Source organism: Alligator mississippiensis, chromosome 3, assembly GCF_030867095.1.
Source record: "Alligator mississippiensis isolate rAllMis1 chromosome 3, rAllMis1, whole genome shotgun sequence".
Taxonomy (NCBI): Eukaryota; Metazoa; Chordata; order Crocodylia; family Alligatoridae; genus Alligator; species Alligator mississippiensis.
Window position 1 is genome coordinate 75,134,627 of NC_081826.1, and position 15,275 is coordinate 75,149,901.

A 15,275-nucleotide genomic window follows, 5' to 3' on the forward strand; every position below is an offset into this window, starting at 1 on the left:
GGAGTTGGAAGGCTCCCCACTCTTGCTTTAGTTGTCAAGCCTGGGCTGGCTTTGCAAGGTACTCAGAGACTAGACAGGGCTTGAGTGGTCCCAGGAAAGTACCCCTGGGAGGCCACTCTGTGACAAACTTCCCCAATCTGGTTATGCATTGCCACTGCATTTCAAATTTCTGCGTGTGTTGGCTTTGCCATTAAGGGCGTCTCATTCTCTGGTGGTCAGCTTTATACCTGTCTTCTATCTTTTTGTAGCTGGAATGGGGACTTTTTGAGTCCCTTTGTACTGATCAGCTCTCTTGTGTATCACAAAGGAACTAAGAGGAGTGAGAGTCTCACCTGGTATATCTTCTTAGTAACATGGGTTACTATGGCACATCTAGGGTATAACTTGATTTTTTTTTTTTTCCCCTTTCACTGCATGTGGAGCAAGTGACGAGAGCAAGATAAATGGCTAGGAAAACACTGCCCTTTTTTAAATGCTTTTGTGACTGCCCTTTAGAGACTAAAGGTACCCATAAAATTACTGAAATTATGCCAAAGGCTTCAATCTGAAATATTTGTGCACCCTGCAGTTCTTTCCTCTGGCTTTTGGAGTTTGAATTCCCAATAGAGTTGGGAATAGCGCCACCCCAAAGCTTAGTGTTCATTTTGTTTTGGCTTTATCTACAGTCTCAGTCTGTTCTTGGTGCTACAGACTTTATTTTCCATTAAGAAAGCAATCAGTCTGGCTTTCTATTTAGTTTCCCCTGGGAAGCTTCCTAAAGATTCTGCTTTTGGGGTTGTCTGCTCCCACTCCTATACTTCCGTTTTTAATTTAGTATTCTTTTTCTCATATGGAGCACTGTGAAAGTCCCAGTTGTAGAATGAGCCTAGTGCTTCAGTATTTTCAAAATTACAGAAGCAGAAGATAGCAGAATTATGTTTCTTCCTGCCTTCATTAAAAATATTTCCAATTTTGCTTGTTGGACTAATTGAGCTTGTAGCAGGGATGGGGAAAAATTCTCTGCTGGGTTGCCTAGAAAGCATGCCTTAAAGCCTTGCTGCTCAGGTAACGCTTAAGATTTTGCCTTATAGTTCTGCCATTAAATGGGCTAAAGTTGAATTGAGCCCTCAGGTTTTGTGTTATTTTTTTTTTAATTCCGTGTAAGTTTTCACCAATAGGCAAGTGTTTTAGACTTGGAGAGAGCTAATAGAGCTCTCTCTTTTTTTGTAGCTAATTTCAGTGGCAGCAGCTTTGCATCCTGAGAGAGAGTAATCTGATTTTTTCTTCTTCTTCTTCTGTGGGAAAGCAACTTACCAAGTTACTGCCTGTGACAAAAAGAGGTATAGGAAATTTAAAATAATTAACTAACTAAGCCTAAATATTGTGCTTCAGAATTCCAAAGCCAAATGTCTTTAATAAAATGATAACCCCTTAGACTTCCCATATTGTTGATAGACAGATGCTGGCCTTGAAGAAATCATAGGTATTCTCCATTTCTTCTCTCATCCTTCCAGTCCTGAAAAAAGTCAAATGCAATTATGTGCACACAGAATGGGATTACTAACACCGCCAACCACGGTCTTCAGTGTACTTTAAATAGCATGGATTTAGAAAACAAAGTTCCTGTCTGTCAAATTGAATTGACATGCTGAATATTTAATCTGAACATAAGAAAAGCTTTCCTTACTGTAGTGGCATAATAATTTTCAAAATGTGAATGCATTATATAGTTAGATACTGGAAAAATAGCAAGGTATTTGGGTACTTAGTTAAATAAGTTGATTGATTTTTATCAAACACAAAAGAGAGGAACTAACACTTCAGTGCTTGCTTTTTAATTAAATAAGATTCAATAAGTTAGGCCTAAGTTTATTGCATGAATGTTAAATAAATAAGGCACAATTTGAAGATAGGGGGTGGGGGGGAAGGAAGGAGGTTAGGGAGGAATCTAACATTGCTCTCAATGAAAAGTCATACAAATATCCCAGGAAAACCTAGCAAAATTTTAAAAGGTGTGGCCATTCTGATAGGCTAAAAATTCTTAAAATAATTTAGAAGTTGAAATAACTACTACTAATAAAGTAAGTTTCAGTATATGTAGATTTGAGTTTAAACAGCAGATCCTATTCTGACATGCATTTTGCCACTAGTGAAATCAGAAAAGTTACTAGAGCTCACTGTGTGTCTCAGATACCCAGAACACACAAAAATAAAAAGTAAGCTTGGTGTGAATAGAGTTTTGTTTTAAAAGAATCTTTTCATAAAATTAAACTTTAAAGTGGCTTAAGATGACCTAATTTACCATACCTATTGATTTGTCACTTTTTATATGTCAAACTCCAGTCCATGAGTTATGTACTTGTAGTCATAAATTCTTGAAAAGAATCGGACTATAAGAACTATATAGAAGGAGGATGGAAAGGGCCCAGTAAGGTGGAGAAAAGGAGGTATAGGCATGGCAGACTGAATGACCTTTCTGTATTGTACCTCCTTGCCCTACAAAAATAATGGTCTCTGTAAACGAAACATGAATTGCATTTAACTGCAGTAAAGTGAATTCTAATATAGAACTCTTCTTTCTGACCAGTGAGAATAAAAACTAAAAGTGTACTGCTGAACGATTTTTTTCATAACATGTAATTGGGCAGAACGCTGTGTATTACATTAAAAAAACAACAACAAAAAAACCTGAGTGCCTATCACCATGTTCGTTCCATCCCAATATCAAGACCAGGCAGCACAGAAAAATACAGGCTAGGTATAGACACTACACCTAAAGTGCTTTAAGTGCACTTTTTAAAGCACTCTAAAGCCATAACTGAACAGACATTCGCAGCTCTTGGAGCTTTTAAAATTGTGGATCATGCTCTAAATTAACCCTCAGTGGATGAGGTATGAGACTAAAGTGCTTTCTGTTAAAACGCTTTATCAAACATCTGTGTCAGATCCCACTGAGGGTTAACTTAGTGCAATTACTGCCAACCCAGGGGATGTTGTACAGAGCTGCGCTCTAGTCTCGGGCAGAGCTCATTTGCTCTGCCTGAGTGCTGGGCTGGCCTCACCCCATCAGCTGTCACTGATCCAAGTCAGTGACAGCCTCTGATCCCAGTCCCACCTCCTCCCTCCAGCTAGGTGCAGGCTTCAGCTGCCCAGGGGGGTGAGAGGAAGGGGGGGGCTTCTCTCTCCACAGCCGCCCTGGCCCCATGGCCTGCCGCAGCTTAGCCATGGGTGCCACGGTGGAAAGAGCCTGGGGTCTCTCTCCCTGTAGCAGCCCTGGTTACACAGCATGCCTTGCTAGGGGGGAAAGGGTGTGAGGTTCCCCTGCCCAGTTGCTACTGACAGGGTGGAGGAAGGAGAAGGAGACCAACCCAGGGCTGTGAATCTCACTCCCACTCACAACAACATGCTCCCATTGCTGAAGAATGTGTGCAACAAGAACTGGGCTTCTCAGTCACCTGAGGACCCATCAAGTCTGACGGACGTCATCCTCCACTTTGAGGGACCACCAATGCTACTGAGAGTCACCAGCAGATTGGGGTGGGGTGTGCAGGGGTGGGGAGAGGGGCCACTCGGACAGCCTGTCCTGGGGGGCACGTGGGAGCACCCCCAGGGGCCAGTGAGGGCAGGCTCTGAGCTCCCCCCCCCCCCCCAACAGCAAACATGTTCCTTTTGCTCATGGTATCAGATACTGATCTGATAACTGATTTCCAGGAATGCATTTGTGTAGCGTGGAGAGCAACGCACTGCAGGTAAGTCTGCGGAGCAGAAGTGGCGTGAGGGGGCAGATTGAGGCCCCCATGGTGAGGGAGGAAGTGGGGCAGGAGTAGGGGCTCTGGCAGGGTCGGGGGGGGGAGCAAATGGGACTCCAGGGCTGGGGTGGGGAGCGGGACAGAGCCGCGGGCGGCTCATCCAGAAGATCAGCATTCTGGTGCTTAAAAATGGGCTTTAGTTCAAGCATCGCTGCCACCATTGTTAAGCGCTGGCATGCCTTTAACCAGAGCAGAGCTGGTGAGGGTGGAGGCGGCTTCCCACTGTGGGCTTGGGGCTCTCTGCCCTGCTGCCTTTGTCCCAGGAGCCACATGCTGGCTGCACTGTGTCCCCTGCCTGTCCAGCAGTGGTGGTGGTGGCAAGCTGTGCCTCCTGCTGCTGGACAGGCAGGGGACGCGGTGCGGTCAGCATGTGGCACCTGGGGCAAAGGTAGCAGGGCGAAGAGCCTGCAGTCTGCTTCCCCCCTCTCCCCACTCAGCTCTGCTCTGATTAAAAGTGTCCCGGCACTTAAAATAGTGGTGGCAGCACTTGAACTAAAGCTTGTTCAATTAACTTTAGTTCAAACACCCCCGCCACCATGTTTAAGCACCAGGATGCTGATCCCTTGGACCAGTTGTCTGCGGCTTCGTCCTGCTCCCTGCCCTGACCCAGGGGGTCCCATTCACCACCCTGCCTCAGCTTCAGCCCCAGACTCTGACCCTGCCCCACTTCCTCCCTCACTGTAGGGGCCTCAATGCCCCTGCCCCCGTGCCTCTTCCCCTCCACAGATTTACCTGCAAAGAGCTGCTCTCTATGATGCCTGGCTGCATTCTTGGCTGCGTGCATGCACATGGCTTCTAGGGGCCCTGCCCAGAAAGCATATTATTTATTGGTACGTTATCAGCTACATTAGACAAAAAAAGCCAATAGCTGATAATGTTAATTTTCCTTGTATTGGTATCAATCTGATTTGACATCAATATATTAGTGTACCTGTAAAAAAAATTCCATTAAAAAAACCCCCCAAAAAACAGACTCCACCAAATTCAGTGGCAATGGGCTGTAGATGAAGGCTACCTGCTAAAATTTAAAGAGTGAAATTTTATATCAATAAAAAATATTATTTTCTAAGCCAAGTTTTGGTTTGTTTAGTAAACCTTTCTAGCAAAAACATGTGCCTTGGAGCTTGCTGTTAGGAGAGTGTAGTTGGAAAGCCCAGACTGTCACTACAGCCTTCTCACTGCATAGGTAACATCATGCAGAATGGAGACTTGTTCAGCAGTACATTTCTGTCTGGTCCCTCCCTTTTCAACCACACATTTTCTTGTTATATAGGCCCATTCTCCTTTCTGGTTGGCAGCTCAAGTCTGTTATGCCTAGTATGCTCCACCCACAGCATCAGGGACAGGTTGGTTCTCCTTCATTGGCAGTTTAATCTTTCTCTATCTGAAGTCATGAAGTTGTCCCATTTTCTTTCCTTTTGTCCTGTCCCTGGGGTCCAGGGCAATTGTCTAGAAAAGGCTATAGGCTAAAGTATGATACTTTAAATAAAAAAGCTTTCTTATACTTGGGGAAAGGGAAACTTTTATCAAGGTTTGTAGAAGGAAGTCTAAGAAGGACCTGAAAACAAAACAACTTTTTTATAGTTACTATAAAATTATTCATAGCAAAGCAGTATTATATCATTCTCAACTCTTGGATTAAAAGGTACTGGATTACCATAAAATAAAAGCCAGACCTGAACTCCTTATTGACCTGTGTTCTCAGAGCTTGGTCACCTGTTAATTGTTAAAGTTTAGTGGAGTTCTCCATCTGGTGGCCGGACTGGTACTTGCATCCAGCTGCATGAGCTATTGACCACCTGAAGTCTATAAGGAACCATCATCTAGCTAAATAGGTAGGAACTGTTACCTACCCTTCTTTCGCCTGCAAAACTGTTCTCTTTGGGAATTTGGTAGCTTCTCCCAAAATCCTGCTGGGTTTCTATAATGATTTTACGTGCACTTCCATATACTTTTTTAAAACGGTAAAACATTTTGCTAGAGTCTTTCCATAGCAAGGCATATTCATTTTTTTTTTTTTCTGTAGTACACTTCCAGACATTCAGACATCTTGGTGTATTGTCTTTTGGGAGGGATAATTGCTTGCTGAAATTTGATTTCAGTTTAGCAATACACCCCAGCATGCATCTCTGGGAAATCACTGGATCTCAGGGGTTGGGAACCTGTGGGGTCTGTGGCTTGTAGCAGGGCTGCCCCAGAGCTACACACCTTGAAAGCCCATCTCAGGACTTCAGACTCCTGCTTCTGTAGTAGGGAACCTCAGAACCCTGCGGGGCTCAGGCAGAGCCTTTTGTGTTTCCTGTTGCAGTCAGGAGCATGAACTATAACAGCTGTTGAATAGTGTTGAAGCTCTTGTGGTTTCAGCACCTAGCTTCATGTCAGGGCGTTTAGGCCCTCTCTTGTCATGTGGCTTTCCCAGAGTTATGAATTCTGGGAGTCTGGGTTCCCCAATGGCCTACTAGAAGGCAGGGTAGATTTGTACCTTATAGACTAATCAGAGTAGAAAGAGTGAGTAATCACGGGCTTTCCTGAGCTGCAGCTGACTGAATCAGATGCTATGAAAGGTTATGATGAAAGTAGAGGATAAGAAAAGAGAAATTAGAATGCAAAACACAAGGAGGGGAAGGGGGTCAGTGCTACGAGAAACAAGCACACAAGCAGTAAACCTTTAGGAACAAGGAGTCACAGAAGCTAATCTAGAGAATGGGATAAGAATTCATAGTCCCTGTTTAACCTATACTCAACACAGTCCAGTCTGGATGATTCCCTGTTCTGCAGTTTCCCTTTCAAATCGTTTATTAAAAGTTTGCTGTCGGAAGCAGCTGCCCTCAGGTCAACGATGGAGTGCCCAGGGAGGTTAAAGCCCCAGGCTTGTTTGTCTGTCTTCAGCTGATGTCAGAGCAGTGTTTGTTCATAGGGATCTCCCAGCCTGTCCAGTGAAGACAGCAGAGGGGCAGTGTAAGCAGGTAGTAGTGTATGACATTGGTGAGGTTGCAAGTGAATGAACCGTGGATGTTACAATCTGTATGATTCAGTCAAAAGTGATGATGGGGCCTGTATTGATGTTGGTGTACAGAAGGCATTTGGGTCCATTGCAAGGCCTGGTGGCTGGGCGAGATGACTGGGAATTAGGTAGCCTGTTGTTTGAGAGATGCCATTTGAGGTGTGGCACTCTTTGGAAAGACTGCCAGGAAACCACCCAGATTTCTGTTGAAATACTATCTCTAACTTGACAAGACTTTGACCTATAAATGCCACTAGCAAATGTTTTATTTTTATTTAGCATTGTTGGGATGTTGATACCAGCACCAGTATGTAGTATGTTGCAGCTTGTTCATTGTTTTAATTATTATAGAAAGTATGTGGCTTTTGTTTGGATTCTTAGCTGCTTAGTTTATTAATTAAGTTTTCACAAACAATTTTGTGTGAGAATTTGTTTCCATTTTATCCTGAAAGACAACACCAAAGCCTCAGTTTTACATTCTACTCTTTTTTTAAGTTTTATTTAAATAATCCTTTTTTTGTTGTTGGGGTTTTGTTTTTTTTTTACGTTTAATTAATTACTTTATCTTGTTTTAAATTATTGTAGTCTGGCTTGTGTTCATATTCTACATTGTTTATGAGTAGTCATGTTGTTACACAAATATAACCCTAACCAGTAACTCCTTGTGAAAAGTTTTTTTAATGGGAAAAGACCTGCTCTGGGAACAAGACTTGGAAGAATTATCAGGAGTTGTCATCATCATCATCAGTGGCTGGAGTTGTAGAATCTGAACGTCAATCTTATGTCTTTGTGTCACTTTGTGGATAGGCATAGCTTTTGGTTACTCTTCAATACCTATATTTTTCATGGGGAGTACTTATGGACTGGATAGATGGCTATGAATTAATTTGACTAGCACATTGCTGATGGTGTATAATCATGAAAATAATAAGGCCTATGAAATTTTGAGAAGTTTAGTTATAAATGAGGAAGGCTGGATCCAGTACCTTTTGCATAGTAGTTAGGACTTCCATTGTCTTTAGGGCCTGACCCAGTGTCAATCGGTGATAGATGCCCTGCCTCAAGAAAGCATAACTGACTTTTAGCTAATATGGGTACAGTACATAACTGCTTTTTTTTCATTGCCTCACTGTAAGTGGTTGTTTTTTTTTTTTGTTTTTTTTTTTATGAAATTCAAAGTTTGATAGCTTCAGTTGAAGGGTGTCTTAATGGTGGAGAGAGAAATGTGAAGTAATACTTTTAAAGTAGCACTCACATTTTGGTAAAACAGTACAATAATATACTGTAAATAGCCTTATGTTTAGAAATAGAATTCTCTCCAATTTTCTCATACCCAGTCCGTGCCTTCGAGGACTATACAACTGAAGACTCTCTCTCTCTCTCTCTCTCTCTCTCTCTCTCTCTCTTCCTCCCCCCCCCCCCTCCCCCACCAAATCTTGATTTGTATCTGTGCTCTGGCATCACTGTAGATATACTTAACTCATTTCCTGTTGCTCATCTTCATAGTCTTACTTTTGCTAAGTGGTGTAGAATAGCTAGAATGCAGATTAGGCCTCTGTACCTCTTCCTTGACAATCCCAGTAAAAGCAAGTATTTCATACTCGGTTAACTTGAAATCACGCATGTTCTCCTGCAAGCACGCTACAACTGGAAATTCTGCTACAAGAAGGTTAGTTTGAGGAAATGGTTTAGTCCTACATAGTTGTGTAAAATCCATCTGGTTAGCTTTGGCATTAAAACCCATACCCATGTGGAACATCCAGTTTTTAAAAGATAGTGCATCCCAATAAAACATTCCTTTTTTACACATCTTAAAACACAATAGATTATAATTTCCGTATAGTCAACAACAATTCAGTTGAAGTTGCACAGGCAACCTTAAATTTGTCATTTTAAAAGACTCAAGCACTTGTTTTTGCCATCTAAATGTCATTTAAATATAGTTTGTATATAATTCCACAGTAAACTGAAAAAAGTTCCACTGTGATATCTTGACACCTCCATGAGTCATCAAAAGGATTGGAGACTTTGGAATTCGTGCAGAGCCTCTTCTGCTCGAGCCAGTAGAATAACTGATATGTACCAGCATTAGAGGAAGATGCAGTCCTTTTTTAAGTGAGTGTCTCGAGGATTAGTGAGATGCCAGAAGCTGGCGTTCCATTACAGATGTTGGAGGAAGTTTAAGTATGGGCTTTTCTGTTCATTCCTGATCCTGCTTCTTCTCTACAACATATCTCCATCCCACTTCCAACTTCCACTCCTTTGGTTTCTTAACCCAATTTTTTTTGTTTTTGTGGTGAATTTTTTTTTCCCACCCAGGTCCTAATCTTGCCCCTTTTTAAAAAAAAATTTAGTCCCATCCATTTTTAGTTCTTCCTTCTGCCTCAATACTTCATTCTCAATTCCCTAAACTCAATCTTTCCTAGCTCCTCATCACATCTGTTACTACTATCATGGCACCCAGTAGGAATTCAAGTTCTAGGTCCATTTTCCAGTTTTCCCTCCCTAGCTGAATCATCTTGCATGGCTGGTTTTCTCAGTCCCAGTTTCCCACTTCCTTGGCTGCTACTGTCAGTTCCTTTCAGCACAATACAGACATGGCAACTGGAATGTTCTGAAGGAAAACCATATGTATTTAAATCTGTGCATCAGTGTGTGGGGTTTGGACTATGCTAGCTTTTCGTGTTCTGCCAAAGGCAACTAGGCAACATAAAAACTTCAGCCCAAGCAGATACCATTTTACCAATAGTAGAAACAATTGAAAGCAGAGGCCTGTAATGGAAATCTTTAGGTGACCTTAATAGGTGTCTGCCAGGCTTAATATTTGGTGCTGTCAGCCCTGTATATAATAAAGCATTGTTAATTTTAATGAAGTTCAGTAATCACATTTTACACATTAAATGTGGAGGAACATAGTGTTATCAGTTTCAGCTTTTCATAGAGCAGCGGTTCCCGATCTGTGGTACAGGTACCACCAATGGTATGCAGAAAACCTGGCAGTGGTCCACGTTAATATTTATTATAATTACCTAATATGACAAAAATCTGCTTGTGATACATAAGGTTGGACTGAAATTTCCAGGCTGTACTTAAGGTTGTATCATTTTAAATTGGTGGTGCACAACCTATCAGAGTTTGTGAAAAGTTGATGTTAAGTATTTGCTTGCGTACCACATACCCCTGGAGTCTGTGCTGTGGGACATAGGAGAGGAGATCCCTGGTTTGGTGGTGGGGAGGGCAGGGGGAAGCCAGGCAGACCCTGCTGTGCCTGCAGTCTGTCAGAGCTCCAGCCAGGGATTGGGGGGAGGGGCCAGCCCTGCTGTGGAGCAGAGAGCCCTGCCCAGCCCAGAGAGCATGCTGGGATGCTGGGGGAGTCTGGCTTATCTTAAACCAGCAAGAGGTCTAGGACAGACTTAACTGATTTGGCTCAAACTGGTTTATGTAAAGTCTGATACTGCATTCAACCAGGTTTATCTCAAACCAGTTTCAGCCATTTTGAAACTGGTGTCTGTGCACTGAACATCTTTTCTGTTACAGGTTTAAACTAGTTTCTGCTCACTTAAATCAGTTAAGTGTAATGTCTGTCTGTAGCCTAAAACATTTTCTTCATTCCTGTAGAATATTTTGGTGGGTTTCCCATCTTCCTCAGAAGTACCCTCCTTAAAATGGCTTTCTTCCATCTATGAGTTTATCATCTCCGTGTCTAGGCATCTACCTAAATAGCTGGGGGGTTTTGAGGGTTGGTCGCGATGCAACATTCTAATTCTAATTCTGTGGTCGTTTTGTGGTGGCCCCTCCCCTCGCCTTGTGCTGATTGGCAGAGAGGCTCCGTGGGGGCAGGGAGAAGGGACAAGGGGGCACTGCCATCTTGATTGCTGGATGCCTTTTGTGCAGCCTCATGCTTCTCCCACTGGAGAGCCAGCATTTTACTTTTATTGTCGTTTTTGATTTGTGGGTTTGGCAGACAATCCCAGATTTTGCGGTTTCCATAAAATCTGCAAGCCTGTGAATTAAGCAGGTTCCCTACTCATGTCTTACAGCGAATACTTGGCCATAGCTATGGGCAAGACAGCTTGGGGTTTTAGATGAGAACAGTTCACTTCCATCTTCCACGATTTCAATCTTACAACAGAAGAATCTGTGCGTTGGTTCAGTGTTCTTGGGGAGCTAACAACAGGATCTTCACTAGGACTAGAATGTGCACGTGTTAAATTTTCTCAGTAAGTAGGTTTAAAGAAGTTCATTCCTGACAACAAAAGGGCATATTTTGATGGTAATTTGTTTTGACAAGACATTCTAAGCCATACCAAAGCTAAATGGTTGTAGTGGGTAAACGTTCTGTTTTTTTGTTTTAGTGACAAGCTATTTCACACTCAGCCACTTGTACAAATGAATTAAATCCACAGAGTATCACTGGCAAAAAAGACATGTATTCTGCATAAACATCTGTGCGCTCTTTGGGAGTACTGCCTTTTGGGAAATTGTCAGTTTGGTATAGGGTAGCTGCTATATTTTGGGAAGTTTAGGCATGTGTAAGGTAGCAGTCAAATATATAGTTACTTCTGTTCTACCTTATCAGCTGCTTATTAGGGCTGTGGGAAACCATACTGTTTCATTTCAATGTCCGTTTCGCTGTTTCGAAGGGACACTGATTTCTTTCATTGTTTCATTTCATTTCGAAGTACTGTTCCATTTCGTTTAATCAAAACTGTTTTGCTGTATCGATGCATTTCAACGTTTTGCCCCCATAGTTTATAATCGGGAATCATGAAAATGCCTAAAATTGTCATTTTGTGATTAAAATTGGTGGGTGATAGCTCCTTCTGAGGGAATGAAGCCCTGCCAAGTTTCAAGGAGATGGGTGCAGAGGTTTCTGGGAAACTGCAACTTAAACTGTTCAAAGTAAAACTTGTGACACTTGCCGGCAGCGGCAGCCTCGTGTCATCCAGTGCACAGATCTGGGGGCCCGCACCCCTGGGAGGGCTGCAGGGCTGTGTTGGACTCGTTCTGGGGGTGCAGGCCTCTTGATCTGCATGCCGGATGACAGGAGGCTGCCACTGCTGCCTGGGACTGGTGCTGGGCGCAGCCTGTGCCCAGCACCAGGAAGATTGCTGCTGCCACTGGCCCCAGGCAGGAGTGGCAACCTACTACTATTGGGCATGCAGATCTGGGGGCCTGCATCCCTGGGAGCACCCCTTGCTCCTTGCTCATAGACACAGCTTTAAATGTCTTTTTTTTACATACCTTGAGATACCAGGCACGGCTCGTGAAGGCTGCAATACTGAGGCAGATGGAGTGTCCCACAGGAGCATGGCCCGGCCCGCCCCCCCCCCCCCGCCCCCCTGTGGGCTCAGCGGTGACCCCAGAAGTGGACTGGAAGTATGTCTGGGTCCGCCGGGGAGTGCATGGAGGGGGGCACCCCTGTGCTTCCCCGGCTTGGCAATCGGCTTCGGGGGAGGGATCCTGGGTGCCCCCCAGACTTGGGAAGCACCAGTTGCCAAGTCGGGAGGGCATGGGGGTGCCCCCCAGCATACTCCCTGACAGACCCAGAAGTGGACCGGAAATGCTTCTGTCCACTTATGGGTCTGCTGCCAAGCATGCTGGGGAGTACCCCGCACGCCTGTGGGACACTCCATCCTTCCTACCATCTCAGTGTTCACGAGCTGCCTGGTACCTTGAGGTATATAGAAAAAACATTTCAAGCTGTGTCTCTTGTCTGAATCGCCAAATCTTTCCTAATCTCTCTGAATTGATTTGGAAGGTTCCAGTTCAATTCAGAGAGAGAAAGGGTCTCCTGATTCGATTCAGATTCGGCCACTGAATCGGGCTGAATTTCCGTTGAATTGAAGCAGGAACCGAAGCTTTGCACAGCGGTAAAAACTGCTTTCTAGAGAGATGAACTGAAGTAAGTATATGTTTAACTAATAACCTGAACAGTTGCAGAATGAGTGCGAAGCTTGCATTTGGAAAAGTGAAGGGAAAGTAAATGTATCTCATGACAAGACTTGGTTCTAGTGAGCAAAATGTTTGTCCCATTCCTGTACTCCATGACTTTCCTAATGTCTAGGAGACCCTGTTGTTAGGGTGGATAAATGAAGCCAACTGGCTTTTATCTAACTGACTACTGTGGCATCTAACTAGTAAACAGTGCCACTGCAGTGAGGTTTGAGGCAGCGAAGCTTTCAAACCTTACTTTGGTAATAGTTTATTGGTGTTTCAATGTGAACGTTAATGCAATGCTTGATGGTGTATTGTATTTGAAATATAACACGGATTTTGTAATACATTTTAGTGGTTAAGGCAGTAGTTTTCAACTTTCCTACGCTCCAGGCACCCCTTGGAAAACAAAAGGTTTTCGTTTTAACTTGGTTTTTTGACTACAGGAAAAACTGAGTTGTTTGCAATTCTTCTGTTGCAAACTGCCTAGACCACAGAAGGTCAAAACATTTTTAACACTGTGGCTTCCTATTTAAAATCTCTGGGTTCATCTTGTGAATCATGTTTACATGCCTCGGTGTGCTAACATTGCATGGCACACTTAAAAGGATTGTAGAGCACCCTCAGGTGTTGCAGCACCCTGGTTGAGAATCACTAAGGAATATTTTAATAATGTATGGAAAATAGTTACCATCTGCAGGTGTAATTTTATATTGTGGGTGGGGGGGGAAGCAACTGTTTCTTCAGGATATCCAGACTGCCATACCTCTTTAAAATTGCTGGTAGTATGTCTGTGTGACCATGCTGATTACTAGCACTAACATGACAGGCAGTTCTACAATGCCAGAAATAATGGTATAGGACTCATCAACTTGCAAGTAGCATGTACTTCAACACAATATATTGGGTATAGCAAAAAGAAGGCAGCAATTTATGGACAGCTTTGACTTTACCACAGAGGTGTAACAAGCAGCTGGGTGACTGATGAAGCTGTGACATGCAGAGGCAGCAGCAACTTTTGGCTGCCACCATGCTGCTGAAGTAGTTGCTGTTACAGCTGCTAATTTTTGCTTCCCCCCTCCCCCTCCCCTCCCCTGCCCATCTCTACAAAATTGGCATCCAGTAGGGCTGTGCAAAACTTCAGTAGCTGATTCAGTTTAGAGGAGATTCAGCCCAATTCGGTGGCTGAATCTCTGAATCAAATTGGGAGACATGTTAATTTCTCTGAGCCAAATCTGAAGCCTTCAAATTGATTAAGAGAGGTTTTGAGAAATTCAGAGATTTGGCCGTAGACTGTACAGGCAGGCAATAGGCAGTGCTGGCTAGGGGAGCAGCTGGGTGAGTCGTGGCTTGAGCTGGCAGCCCTGGGAGAAGCCACAGCTTGTCCAGCTTCCCCCCCCCCCCCCCAACAGCATGAGGCAGACAGTGCTGGCAGCCCTGGGAGAAGCCTCAGGCCCTGGGGGATCACACTGGGAACTGGGGAATCAAACTGGGGGGAAGCCCCTGTTTGTTCCTCCAGCCCTCACTCACTCCTCCTCCCCCCCCCCCCCACTCCAGGTTTGATCTGCCAGCTCCCTGATCATTTCCCCCCAGACCCTGTAGCTTCTCCTGGGGCTGCCAGCACTGCCTGCCTTGCCCCAGTGGGGAAGCAGCTGGAGGAGCCATGGCTTCTCCCTGGGCTCGCATCTCAAACCAGGACTCATCTGGTTGCTCCCCCAGCTGCTCCTACTGGCACTGCCTGCCTGTATAGTCTATGGCTGAATATCTTCGGAGTTGGATTCAGCCAAATCGAATCAGAACAGTGATTCGAATCTCCAAATCGAATCGCTGTCCTTCCAAATCGCCAAATCATAAGTGAATACTTTCCACTTTGCACAGGCCTAGCATCCAGGGCTGCTACCCTAGTTACCCTACCTTAGTTACATTGTTTCTTTACCAACTATTCAAATGCTATGTACAGGAATGACAGCATACTGACTTGATTACTATGTGTAATCAAAATTAGCATTTCTCTTCGCTGGCAGGGCATAGTAGATACTGGTGTGGGCATGGTGGAGGGTGTGTGACTCGGCAGTGTTATGACCCCTGCCAGTAACCCATATTGTCTATGTTTTAGTGTACATAGAATTGCTGTGGGGGTGTGTTATGCCCCAGTCAAAACTTGTTCATGCAGGTAGGTCAACTGCTTTAGCAGCCACAGGATGTCTCTTTGGATCTCTGCCTATTGTCTTTTAGCAGTTGTTCACAGTAATGCCAACTCTCTCAAAATTATTGTGCAAGTCACAGTTTCTAAGTAAAATTAAGTCTGACTTACAATCTTGCAATGGGACTCTCAGATCTTGGGATTTTTTCTTCTGGCCACAACCAGGGTGGAACCAGCTGCAAAGTCCCTGGGAGCCTGTGTGGGAGAAGAGCCTAGAAGGGGCCCTGCTGTGGGGGCATTCAGGGAGTTGCTCCAGGTCAGCACCAAGCCTGGGGCTACAATGGGCAGGGGGGATGATCAGGGCATATGCATGAGAAGCCCAAGGGAGCGGAGGTTAGAACGG

At 44.2% G+C, this 15,275-nt stretch overlaps 1 protein-coding gene and 1 long non-coding RNA gene across 3 annotated transcripts in view; one reads left to right on the plus strand and one right to left on the minus strand.

The window, feature by feature from the left end:
* Window positions 1-15,275, plus strand: part of PCMTD1 (protein-L-isoaspartate (D-aspartate) O-methyltransferase domain containing 1) — an 88,126-nt gene that overhangs the window by 34,360 nt on the left and 38,491 nt on the right. The gene's annotated exons all lie outside the window — the stretch shown is intronic.
* The window catches only part of LOC109285977 (uncharacterized), a 74,552-nt gene continuing 60,672 nt past the window's right edge, over window positions 1,396-15,275 (minus strand). The window contains exon 3 of the long non-coding RNA XR_002093904.2: window positions 1,396-1,495. This is a non-coding gene — a long non-coding RNA (uncharacterized LOC109285977). The remainder of the gene's footprint in view (window positions 1,496-15,275) is intronic.